The 11727-nt window shown below is 32.4% G+C and overlaps 1 long non-coding RNA gene across 1 annotated transcript; it reads left to right on the plus strand.

Moving 5' to 3' along the window:
• The first annotated feature begins 6096 nt into the window (after positions 1 to 6096).
• Positions 6097 to 7093, plus strand: LOC116194709. The gene is made up of 2 exons (XR_004154504.1): positions 6097 to 6464; positions 6547 to 7093. It is a non-coding gene; the product is annotated as an uncharacterized LOC116194709 (long non-coding RNA).
• The last annotated feature ends 4634 nt before the right edge of the window (positions 7094 to 11727 follow it).

Below are 11727 nucleotides of genomic sequence, written 5' to 3' on the forward strand. Positions count from 1 at the left end.
CGTCATGTAGAAGGGACAAATCATATCTCGATCATTTACATTCTTCTCCATGTTTTGTAGCATACTCAACTATTGTCTTTAGAGTCATTTTATTACGGATAGCATTTGAAAAAATTAAAGTCTACGACATTACATGTATAACACTATGATAACATCAACTCAAATGACCACTACACCATAACCAGTATAAGAACTGCTAATGATAGTCATGTGACGACTCATGGAGTAGTCTTACAGTGAGCCAATCCAACACGTATTACTCCCGATGTATACATGTGGTATGACTTGGTATATTTACATCCATGACTTGTTAGACTTTGTCATCAATCAATACCCATACTAGTCTTAATCGTTGTCTAATTAACAATAATAGGTTAGAGACGTTTAGGAATAGTGTTCAGTAATTATAAGATCTCACAATCTTATATCACTCCCGTTATGTAGAAAGGACAAATCCTATCTCGGTCATTTACATTCTTCTCTATGTTTTGCGGCATACTCAACTATTGTCTTTATAGCCATTTTATTAGGGATAGCATTTAATAGAATTAAAGTATACGACATTACATGTATAACAATATGATGACCTCAACTCAAAGAACCACTACACCATAGCCAGTATAAGAGCTGCTAATGACAGTCATGTGATGACTCATGGAGCAGTCTTACAGCGGGCCAGTCCAACACGTATTACTCCCGATGTATACATGTGGTATGACTCAATATATTCACATCCATGACTTGTGAGACTTAGTCATCAATTAATACCCACACTAGTCTTAATCGTTATCTAATTAACAATAATAGGCTAGAGACGTTTAGGAATAGTGTTCAGTAATTATGAGATCTCACAATCTTATACTTCATGCCTATTAAACCTACTATTCCAAGGACATTACTGTGCAAAATAATATATAGCGGAATCTGCACAATAACAAATGCCTCTTATTATAAATAATTACATGTTATAATACATTGATAACATATTGCCTTTAGGACATACACCAATTCCCAACATGGTAAAATATAAAAGCAAAAGTAATGTTTATCTATGCAATAGGGGAAAGCTTTTCCCTTCCTGTGAGTGATTGCCTGACGCAGTGGTCATTGAGTGATGTGTGATTCGTCGAGCGATGTGGGAGGTTGACACATGATATGTCATGGTTGCTTTTTTCCTTGCACAATGGAGGGGTTGACCCACGATTAGCTCGAGGGTGTAGTTGTTTTCGAGGGAATGACCAAGTGCGACGCAGTGGCTCAACAGTCACAAATCGGTGAGATTGCCCTGTGCAGAGTTGAGACTAATAAATAGATCATTGGCCAGCAATTAATTAGCCTTCCTAATTTTTTATGAAGCCAATAGGGAAAAAAGATTTAATATTTCATGAGGCAAAAATAAATTGAGAGTAAAAAGACTCCCTTAACTTTTTGCGAAGGATCTGAGACTGTTAGAGAAAAAAGATTTAATATTTCATGAGGCAAAAATAAATTGAGAGTAAAAGGACTTCCTTAACTTTATTGTGAAGGATCTGGGATTGTTAGAGTGATCAGGAAGAGCGAGGATATTGTTGTGGTAGAACTAGAGCCCTTCAATTGAGAGAAATTTCAATGAAGTTTGCCTTCGGGATGAGACGCCAGCCCCCTTGGATTGTGCAACGAGGAGCATATTGTGTAGCCCCCAGTCACTCAACAGTTTTCGAATCCTAGTCCATAAGAAATAAGCAAGGTATTTCGTGATAAAAATTGAAAAATTGAACTCAATGGATAACTAGAACTAGATGGAATGATTCAGGTAAAGAAAATCCGAGTATCGAAATGGGAAGGTAGAATATTCTATATTTTATCAAACAAAAGCCTTTTTTTATATTGAGTTTATAAAGGAAAGTCGAGAAATTATAGTTCAACGAAAATATTGAGGGGAATTGATCGGATTTATCGCATGATTCCCCAAGTAAACATTGATTTGAATTTTAAAGATTGAAATTTCCTTTTAACTGAATCATGAGTATAAAAGTTGAGGGGTGGGGACTTAGCTTATGATATACTCAGAGTGAAGGCATTCGATGTCCTTTGCACAAAAAGTCGCGTCTATCAAACAATAACCCGACACCATGAGGGTTCGTGTGGCTAGCAATGATGAGTTCCACGGTTGGCTAGCGTCAAGAGGCAAAAGATGGTTGTCCAAGCTCGGCTTGCGAATTTGGTTCGCCTCTCATTGTAGCCTTCATTTGTTATGATGGAAAATAGCCGATGCGACTTTTCCTATTGTTTCCTACAGATGGCGTCAATGTTATGGTCTAGAAAAATCTAACCTTCATCATGTGCCTCTCTTGTGCATCGCGTGAACCTTGGACCTCCACGAGCCCGACATGATGGACCTGCAAAAAGAAAAGCTCAAGAGAGAATCTCGATTTCCCTTTTCAATACTTAAATGAGAGTGTGTACGAGAAAGAAATAGGGAGTTGAACATAGGGCTTATGCATATTCGAATGATATTTATAGAGGTTTGTAGGATATCCGTATCGTGATATCGTAATCTGTATAGAATATACTATTGACCATACCAAATAAATATACTTACCAAATATGTGATTAAAGATAGTAAAATACATCGGATAGAATATTGTAGAATATCATATAGATATTGAAAGATATATAAACGATATTGATAGAAATACAAGAGATAATTGTGAAGATATATATGCAATATAGGATTTCGTTACCAATTTGGAATCCCGAAGTGGATCTCATGCGGTAGAACGGGTAGGTAAACTGGGCCAATTATTTTGGTTCCCTAACAATTCTTATTATTATTAATATTAATATTTAATATTAATAGCATCATCATCATCATCTTATATAATTAAAATTCTTGTTTGTGGAAGCCATGTGTCACTCCCCTCATTTTTTGCTTTTTATTTTTCACAAATATTAAAGAAATATGGATAGGTATTTTCTACTTTTAATAAATAAATAATTTCTTTTCTTTTCTTTTCCTTTCATTTTTATATTTTATATTTTTATTAATTTAATTATAGAAATATATTTTCCTTACGTGTGCCACTTGATATTTGAAAATCTATTAGATCCGACTAACTCAAGTTCGAGTGAGCTCGACCTACTAAGGGATAAACCTTCATGATCACGAATTTCTCCGATCACAATACTTACCCGATAATTCACCTAAAAATAACAAGTGTCAACTCATCTAAAACTAATCTACGTTGATAAAGGCCTATTTTAATTTGTTATCAATTTAAATAATCTCTTTTTATTTGTGATTTTTTGTGTGTACCATTGATGTTTAAAAATTCTTTAGGTCTGATTAATGTAGATTCGAGCGAGGTCGACCTACGGGTTAATCACATATAAAGGTACGACCTTTACTCGAATTCTCAATTCTAGCACCATATTTCAAAAATTGCACAGAAAGATACGACATTTCATTTTAGTCTTAAATCGTGCAAGACATTTGCTTGAATTCACAATTCTAGTATGAGCTTTCAGAAATAGTACATAAATGCACGGCTTTCATTTTAGCCTAAAATCTTGTACGACATTTTTTTTAGTCTCAAATCTAGTACGATAAGTGGACCCCAAATATTTTTATTCAATCCAGATGTTTCCATTTATCAAATAATGCCACCACATGTGGCAGCGTTAATGCCTAGTCAGCTGCTACCGTTAAAATTGACAAAAAATTTAACGGTGTGCGAGATTTGAAACTAAAACGAAAGGTCGTGCTAAATTTGAGATTAAAATAAAAGGTCTTACATTTTCTATACTATTTTCGAAATGTCATGCTAAAATTGATAATTAAAGTAAAGGTCGTGCCTTTTTATGTAATTAACCCGTTAACTTACTAAAGTGATAAACCTCTCGTGATTGATAATTTTCTCCAATCACATGACTCACACCCGAGGTCTTACCTAAGGGTTACAAAGGCCGAGTCATATATTTTAAATTCACTAGTTTAAGTAGCTTCTTTTAATTTGCGAGAATAGAAATTTCCTTATTTTTATAACAAAATGCAATGTTTGGCTAACATTGACTGAGACTAATTCTTATATGAGTATTAATTTAACCTCGACCACGATATGTTTTTAATAAATATCGAACATAATGCAAGAAAGTTGGTTCACCTAAATTAGCGGACCACTTAAGGCCTACTATATTGCAATCATATACTGCAATTAAAAATATTAAAAATTGAAATTAAGATTGGAGAAAAATATTAACTTTGATATCATATGAACTATTAATTAATATAATCTTTCGTAAAATCTAGAGCATTTATTATCAATTAAGCGTTCATAATTTTACGTAAAAGTAGCTTTATCATTTATTTCTATTATATTATATAGGCGTTTTAACTCTACACATACCATGGTTTGACCTTTTTCTCAAATCTAATGGCTTAAAAATTACCAAAAAAAGCTCATGATTTACTTATTGTTCCAAATCTATCATGCGTCAATTTGTCCGTTAATTTTTAACGGTGTTGCTGACATGGAACGTAAGTGAGCCATCATTGTTGTTGTAACCCTTTACCTGTGAATAGATTTTAGGAAAAAAATATGGTTAATTGCGCTATATAGCCTAACGTTTGAAGAAATTATTAGTTCTATCATAAACTTGATTTTTTACCTGAGATATCCCAACAATAGCGTGTTGGTTTCACATCTAGCCCAACCCTAATTTCTCGTCCAAAATTATCAGAATTGCACATGTGACATGTTAATTTTGTAACACATGTAAACAACATTACAAAATTAATGTGTCATGTGTGCAATTCCGTCAATTTTGGACAGGAAGTTAGCGTCGGGCTAGATGTGAAATCAACAGGTCAATGTTGGGATATCTCAAGTAAAAAATCATGCTTGGGCTAGAACTAAGAATTTCTTCAAATGTTATGCTATATGGCGCAATTATTCCAAAAAAAATAAAATTATGGGATAGATTTGAGAAAAAAATTAAAATTACGATATAATTTAAGGCCCACTTATGTTTTATTGATGAACAAATTAACTCGGGATAAATTTGAAATAAGGTGTAACTTATAGTCTTTTTTGAGTAATTTTTAAAGTATAAAATAGATTTGAGAAAATGGTAAAATCATAAGATAGATGGCTTAAAAACCCCTATTATATATTAACTATTACATAAATAATAATAATAATAATAATAATAATAATATTATTATTATTATTATTATGGAAACTAAAGGATTTGGTTGAGGTTCCAACTGGCAAAATTCAAAATGAAAAAAAAAAGATTTATTGCACCATATAGTTTAACGTTGACAGATATTTTTAAATCTATCCCAACGTCGTTTTTTTACCTGAGGTATCATAACATTGCTATTTTTATTTCACCAACTATCTCCTGGGGCTAAATGGTGACATCAAATTAACAACGTTGAGATTTTTCAGATAAAAAATCGATATTGTGATATATTTAAGAATATATCCGGTGTAATATAAATTGTTTTTTCAAAAAGTTCGAACTTCTCAGAATCAGCGGCCGAGCGGTGCGCATCTGAGAAAATATCGCAAAACGATATGAGATGAGAAGAAGAAGCCGATATATTGATTTGATGACCTAAGCGCTGAGCCGCCCGTCTTTGGATACCTTCTCTAATGGCCAGGTGGAAAGTACATCAATATTTGATCTTTTTTCCTTTCTTTTCCTTTAAAAAGCAAAACTTTTTCCCATTTTTATTCAATTAAAATAAAATATTTCTATTTTGCATCAGCCTCTATTCACTGTCTGTTTATTGTTTAAGATAAGAGTCGCCGATCCCCACTCGTGCTCCTTGAAAATTCTACTGCATACTGTGATTCCCGAATTTCCCCCTCTTTTTTTTTCGTTTTGATTTAATATTTTTAAGTACGTTCCCTAATATCTAGAAAGGCGCGGACTAATTTAATTTGAGTCAAATTGGCTCATTAAAAAATAAAATTTTTCAAATTAAATTTTTTTTTTTCATTTATAAAATTCGAATTCGAAATCCTATATAGAAAGAATAAGTATCGAACTGTTTGAATTAACTCTTATTAAATCTTTTTTGTTTCATTTGATACTACTTTTCTCGGCAATAAAATAAAATAGATGTTTTATTTTCTAAAGATTTTTTTTTGCCGGAAGAAGAATTTTAATTAAACACATCATAATTTACATTGGGACGACGGCGTCGAGGCCACCAGCCAACACAACCAACTAAGACATCTTCAAGGCCACCGACCAACACAATGACTGGACCGCCGACAACAGGGACAATCACATAGACCCTTGTTAAGTAAACCCGCAACGTAAACAACATAAAAAAAATCAATAAATCGCACCCACAGGATTTCAACTAGATCTGACCCCACACGATACAAGACCTAACAACCAAACATGATCTAACCAGACCGAGCACACCTTCGTATGGACGCCAAGGTGGTAGACAGAACATCATGTAGGTGGGTACCATTGCACTACATCGGTAAATCGCCGACGGTGATCGTCTGGGTAACCAGAGTTTTTTTTTTTGGCGGTGAACAGGGGCTTTGACCTTAAAAATACAAGAGGTCCAGATCAAGACGGGTAGAGTGACCATGGTCTGGATCCGAGCCGAGACCGATCATCGCGGAGAACCGAAGGTGCTCAATCAAGATGGAGAAACGGCCGTGGAGGAGCGGCGGTGAAGGAACAAAACAAAGCAGTGGAAGGATGGGGTGGTGGAGGACCGGGGTGGGCAGCAGTGGTGGGAGCAGTGAGCGGAGGGGGAAGGAGGTGGAGTCGGATTTGGGTGTAAGGGCAGAGAAACTGATGGAGACAGAGCAAGGAAGATGAAGGACTGATCAGATCAGGGGCAAGGGATTGCCGCCGGACGCGCCGGCGATAGCGGTGGACAAAGGAGAAGAGGAGGGAGAGAGAACAGAGTAGATTTTGCAGTCAATTGTGCTTGCAGGCGGCTATTTTTTAAAGCATAATTGTTCACTCTTTGTTGAAAAGAGTTATTTTATTACTTAAACTATTTGGATAAGGCCATTTCTATTTCCATAAACATTTTTTTTGGTTTTAAAAATTTTAAAAATATTCAAAATAATATAAGAGCTTCAAAGAGAAAGAGTAAGCCGCGGAAGTAACTCCAGCCGGGCACAACCGTTGTGGGCGAGATTGTTGGAGATGTTAGAGGTCGCAAATGACATCGATCGTGCCATTGCCCCTCTCCCAACCTCTAGGACGGTGGCAGCCGACATGAGCCACCGCTGCCCCCTCTCTCTCTCTCTTCCCCCTTTCCTTTCTCTTAGAAGGTGCCTACGTTGTTCTTTTTTCTTTCAGTTTTCCTTTCATAATCTTGTAATTTCTTATAATGTATAAAATTTTAAAAATATTTTAGAAAGGTAACTTTAAGATAAATTTTATGACCTTAAAGAGAAAGATACTCAGATATTAAGGGATAATTTGATTCTTATTATTTTTTTAAGGAAGCACTATTGTTATTATTTCTCAGTATGATCCTCAAATTCAATTATATGTCAAATTTAGCCTTCAATGGGGCTGCTAAAATATACCCGAAACCAAATAACCAAATGGAAACCAATCTAAAACCCGAAATTATGGTTTGATTTCCCTTTGGATATGGTTGGGTTTTGATCTTCAAGGCTAAAAAAGGGAAAAACCCAAATCGAACCAGATTTCATGTAAATCAGGTTTTCCCTCCAATGTGCCTTCAAACCCATATCTATTGTACTTGACAGAGTTGGTCTTTTTCGGTATAAACCATGATATCCGGAAGGCTAATTGGGCTCCGACTAATCCAGTTAAATCAAGTCGGCGCACTATGGGATAACCCACGTTGGTTTGAGTTTACAACTTTATTGCTATTGCCTGATGGAGTGGATCCTGCAACTTTCTGAATTATAAAGTTTTTAGGTTCTGGATTCTTACATAGTTTCAACGGTTTGAACCAATAAAAATTGTAGTGCATTAAAGAATTATTAGATATGAAAGTATGACAAGCTTTCTTAGCTCGCTCAAGTAATTTTAACTTAAAGTAGCCTATTCTTTAACATGTATATACGATTTAATTTCACTATCCGTGTTAAATCACGTTAAATTAATTAATATTTTCCCAAAAATTGATTGATATTAGAAGTTAAATGATCCCAATAAAAAAATTGGGGATTAAATAATAAAGAGGAATACCGAAGTGCAAAATTAAAGAGGACTTATAGAGGTGGCCAAAAAAGCAAAAGAGGACGTATACAGCATTTATTTAGTGCTCATCGTGCTTGGATAAAGATAGTAATGGGTTGAACCAAATACTACATGGAGTCTTTTGACATGTCAAACTTCAATATTTATTTAATTAATTTGATATTTTTACGGAATTCATGTTATTTTCATTTTAGGAGATTTTTTTATTTATTATTATAATACATTTTTTTCATGATTATTAGAATAAGAATTGGATAAAAACTTTTGATAACTCTCTATTTGAAGAGGAAGAAATTTTATTCAAAAACTTTTAGAAAGCAATATTATGGGAGTCAAATAGTCAGAAAAGAAAAAATTATACAATAAATATCAAAATTTGAGGGTAAAAAAATGGAGAATTTGACAAAACTAGACAAGCCACTTATCAACAAAAGAGGAGTTACTTTTATAGCTCACTATAGATTTCTTCCTTCACACTACGTTTGGGAGTTTTTGGGGGAGGAAAGGGGAGGGAGGGAGGGAGAGGAGAGAAAATGGAGAGAGAATACATATCTTATTTGAGAGATTTTATGGAGGGAGAAAAATGGAGAGAAGAGTTAATGAAACAAAAATATATTATAAGATAATTATACTTTCATTAATTTTAAGTTACATTATTTAATTGTATTAAAAGACACTTTATATTTGACCGTAGTACAAAGTTAATTGTTATATATATATATAATATTTGATTTATTACGTCATACGATCGATTTTATCATTTTCTCAAATCTATTCAATACTTTAAAAATTACTTAAAAAGGCCTATCGTTTATATTTTGTTTCAAATCTATCATGCCGTTAATTGAACGTAAGTGGACTCCAAACATATCCCATGATTTTAATTTTTTTCTCAAATCTATCATATGATTTTAATTTTTTTTTCTTAAATCTATTTAGGGTAAATGGCTATAGTGACAAGAATGGACCCATTTACGTTTCACGTCAGCAACACCGTTAAATGTTGACGGAGAAATTAACACCGTGATAGATTTGGAACCATATGTAAACTATGGGCATTTTTGGATAATTTTTAAACTATATGATAGATTTGAAAAACTAATGATACCATGAGATATTTGGCATAATAATCCCTATAATATTAGTGTATATATATTATAACAGTAGTATATACATGCACTATCAATGTTGTATATAAACACTAATAAATAACAGCAATATAAAGTTAAAAAGATTTATTGTAAAAAGAGTTGTGTTGAGAAAAGAGCAAAGCAAATAACACATGAATTCTTCCAAATTTCTCCAGTTTCATGGGTTAGAAATTTCTTAACAATGGACGGAAATAGAAATAGAATATTTCCCTCCAATTCCCTCCTTCTCCTTTCCATCTCTGTCAAATAAATATCCCAAACAAGAGAAACATTCCCCCTCCAAATTCTCTCCCTCCCTCTCCTTTCAAATCCAACTCCTAAACACACCCTAGAAGGAGACTTGCTCTTCACTTCTCTCCTTGCTAAAAGATTAAAAAAAATTTAAACCTTTTTACATGTGGGCATCTTAGGAGTAGTTCTACAAAATCTCCTTTATATTATAAAAAGCATATAGGTGTAGATATAGATATAGATGTGAATATAGATTAGTAATAGACTCCCGCTTCCTTGCGGACGTGACATTTTCTTCGAGTGCAAGTTCTCAATTAATATATATTATACTACTTACTATGGTATCATTTGATTTTGGAGTTGAACTCTACTCTACTCTATTCCCCTCCTTTATTCCCTTAATCCAAGACTATAATTTTTACTTTTCTATTCTTTTCTCTCATTTAACAATAAATTCTCACATTTTTTTCTAACAATTATTACAATCAATTTTTATTAATAAATTCTCTATATGTTTTTACATACATATATATGCACGTACTTTTTTATCCTTTTTCCATTTAATAAATAAATTCTCACATCTACTTTTTCCTAAATATTATTACAATTAAGTTTTTAATAATTAATTCCCCATATATTTTATATATAATAACTACTTAGGCTGGAATGGAGTTGAGTAAAATTTCATCTCTAAAACCAAACAGAGACATTTAAAACGCAAGATAATATTTCTGAACAATCATATATACATTACTATAAAATTATGATATCATTGTTATGTCACGCCATGCATTAATTTGTTAGAAAGTATATATTTTTCAACTAATCAAAAAGTGGAGTTGTTTTGCTTTGAATAAATTTAAATTCTTTTAATTCATTTTTATAACTTTTTTTTATAATTACTCATTTTTATAACTTAATAATGAAATGATGACATTAATATGTAATTTTGTATAAATAATAAATGTTAAAAAGGAGATTTATATGTTCATAAAATATATATTTCACTATACAACATGCGCTAATCAATTTAAACAACTTTTAAAAAAATTTCATACGTTAATAACTTAATATAAAATTTCATACGTTAATAACTTAATATCCTCGATTTAGGTTATTTATAGAAACTTAATAAAATTTAGATGGATATAGAAGTAAATAAATTTGTTGAAAACTTGAATATCAAGAAAGAATAAAGAAACAAAAAATAATTAAAGAAATAAAAAATAATTTCCTCCTTAATTTTTTTCTTTAACTATGAAAAAAGAGGAGAGGAAAACCTTATAATATTTGATTATGGTATCTCTTTGATTGACACTCGGCTAAATGAGAGTTACCCCTTGTAACTCTCCTTTAAGTATATAAATCGATATAGATATAGATATATAAAAAAAAGAGAAGCGAGAAACCTTATAATTTTTTATTATGGCATCTCTTTGATTGACACTTGGCTAAAGGAGAGTTAGCCCTCCTAAGTCTCCTTTAAGTTAAGTATATACATATCGATAATATGCGTGCTTTGCCCTCTATTGCTAAAAAAGGTTGTTTATTTTTTCTTGAGAAAAGAGGTATAGTGCGGTGGCATACATTTTCGTATAAGTATAAAATTTTTTTTGGTTCTATTCTCATCAATGAGACTATTAGTGCCCCTTTATTTTAATTTTGATTTTCTCATATTAGATATATGGACCTCCTTTGTAATGGGGAAAAAATGGTGTTTGCCTTCATGCTGAAGTGTGATATTTTTGAGTTTCGTCTAACAAAGAGGCATATAGAACTAGTCAACGAAAACAAAAATAATATATAAAATGATATAAATAGTCATATTGAGAAGAATCAAATTTGAAATTTCTTGATTCATATTCGAAAAGACATGAAAATAATACGGTTTCGTTCAAGACTAATTATTCAATTACAATTTAACAAAAATGAAAAGGCACTCAATTTACAATAGTAATTTTGAATTTTTGGCATTTTTTCGTGTCTATAAGAACATACTCTAAAAAAAAGAAAGAAAAACGAAATGCTCATAGTATTTATAAACTAGTCATCCAGTCCATGCATTACGTGGACTTTTGCATTTTTAGGTTGTGTTTAGTTTTAGAGTTAAGTAGAGTTGAATTTTGATTTTAATTGG

Source organism: Punica granatum, chromosome 2 (genome assembly GCF_007655135.1).
Source record: "Punica granatum isolate Tunisia-2019 chromosome 2, ASM765513v2, whole genome shotgun sequence".
Taxonomy (NCBI): domain Eukaryota; kingdom Viridiplantae; phylum Streptophyta; class Magnoliopsida; order Myrtales; family Lythraceae; genus Punica; species Punica granatum.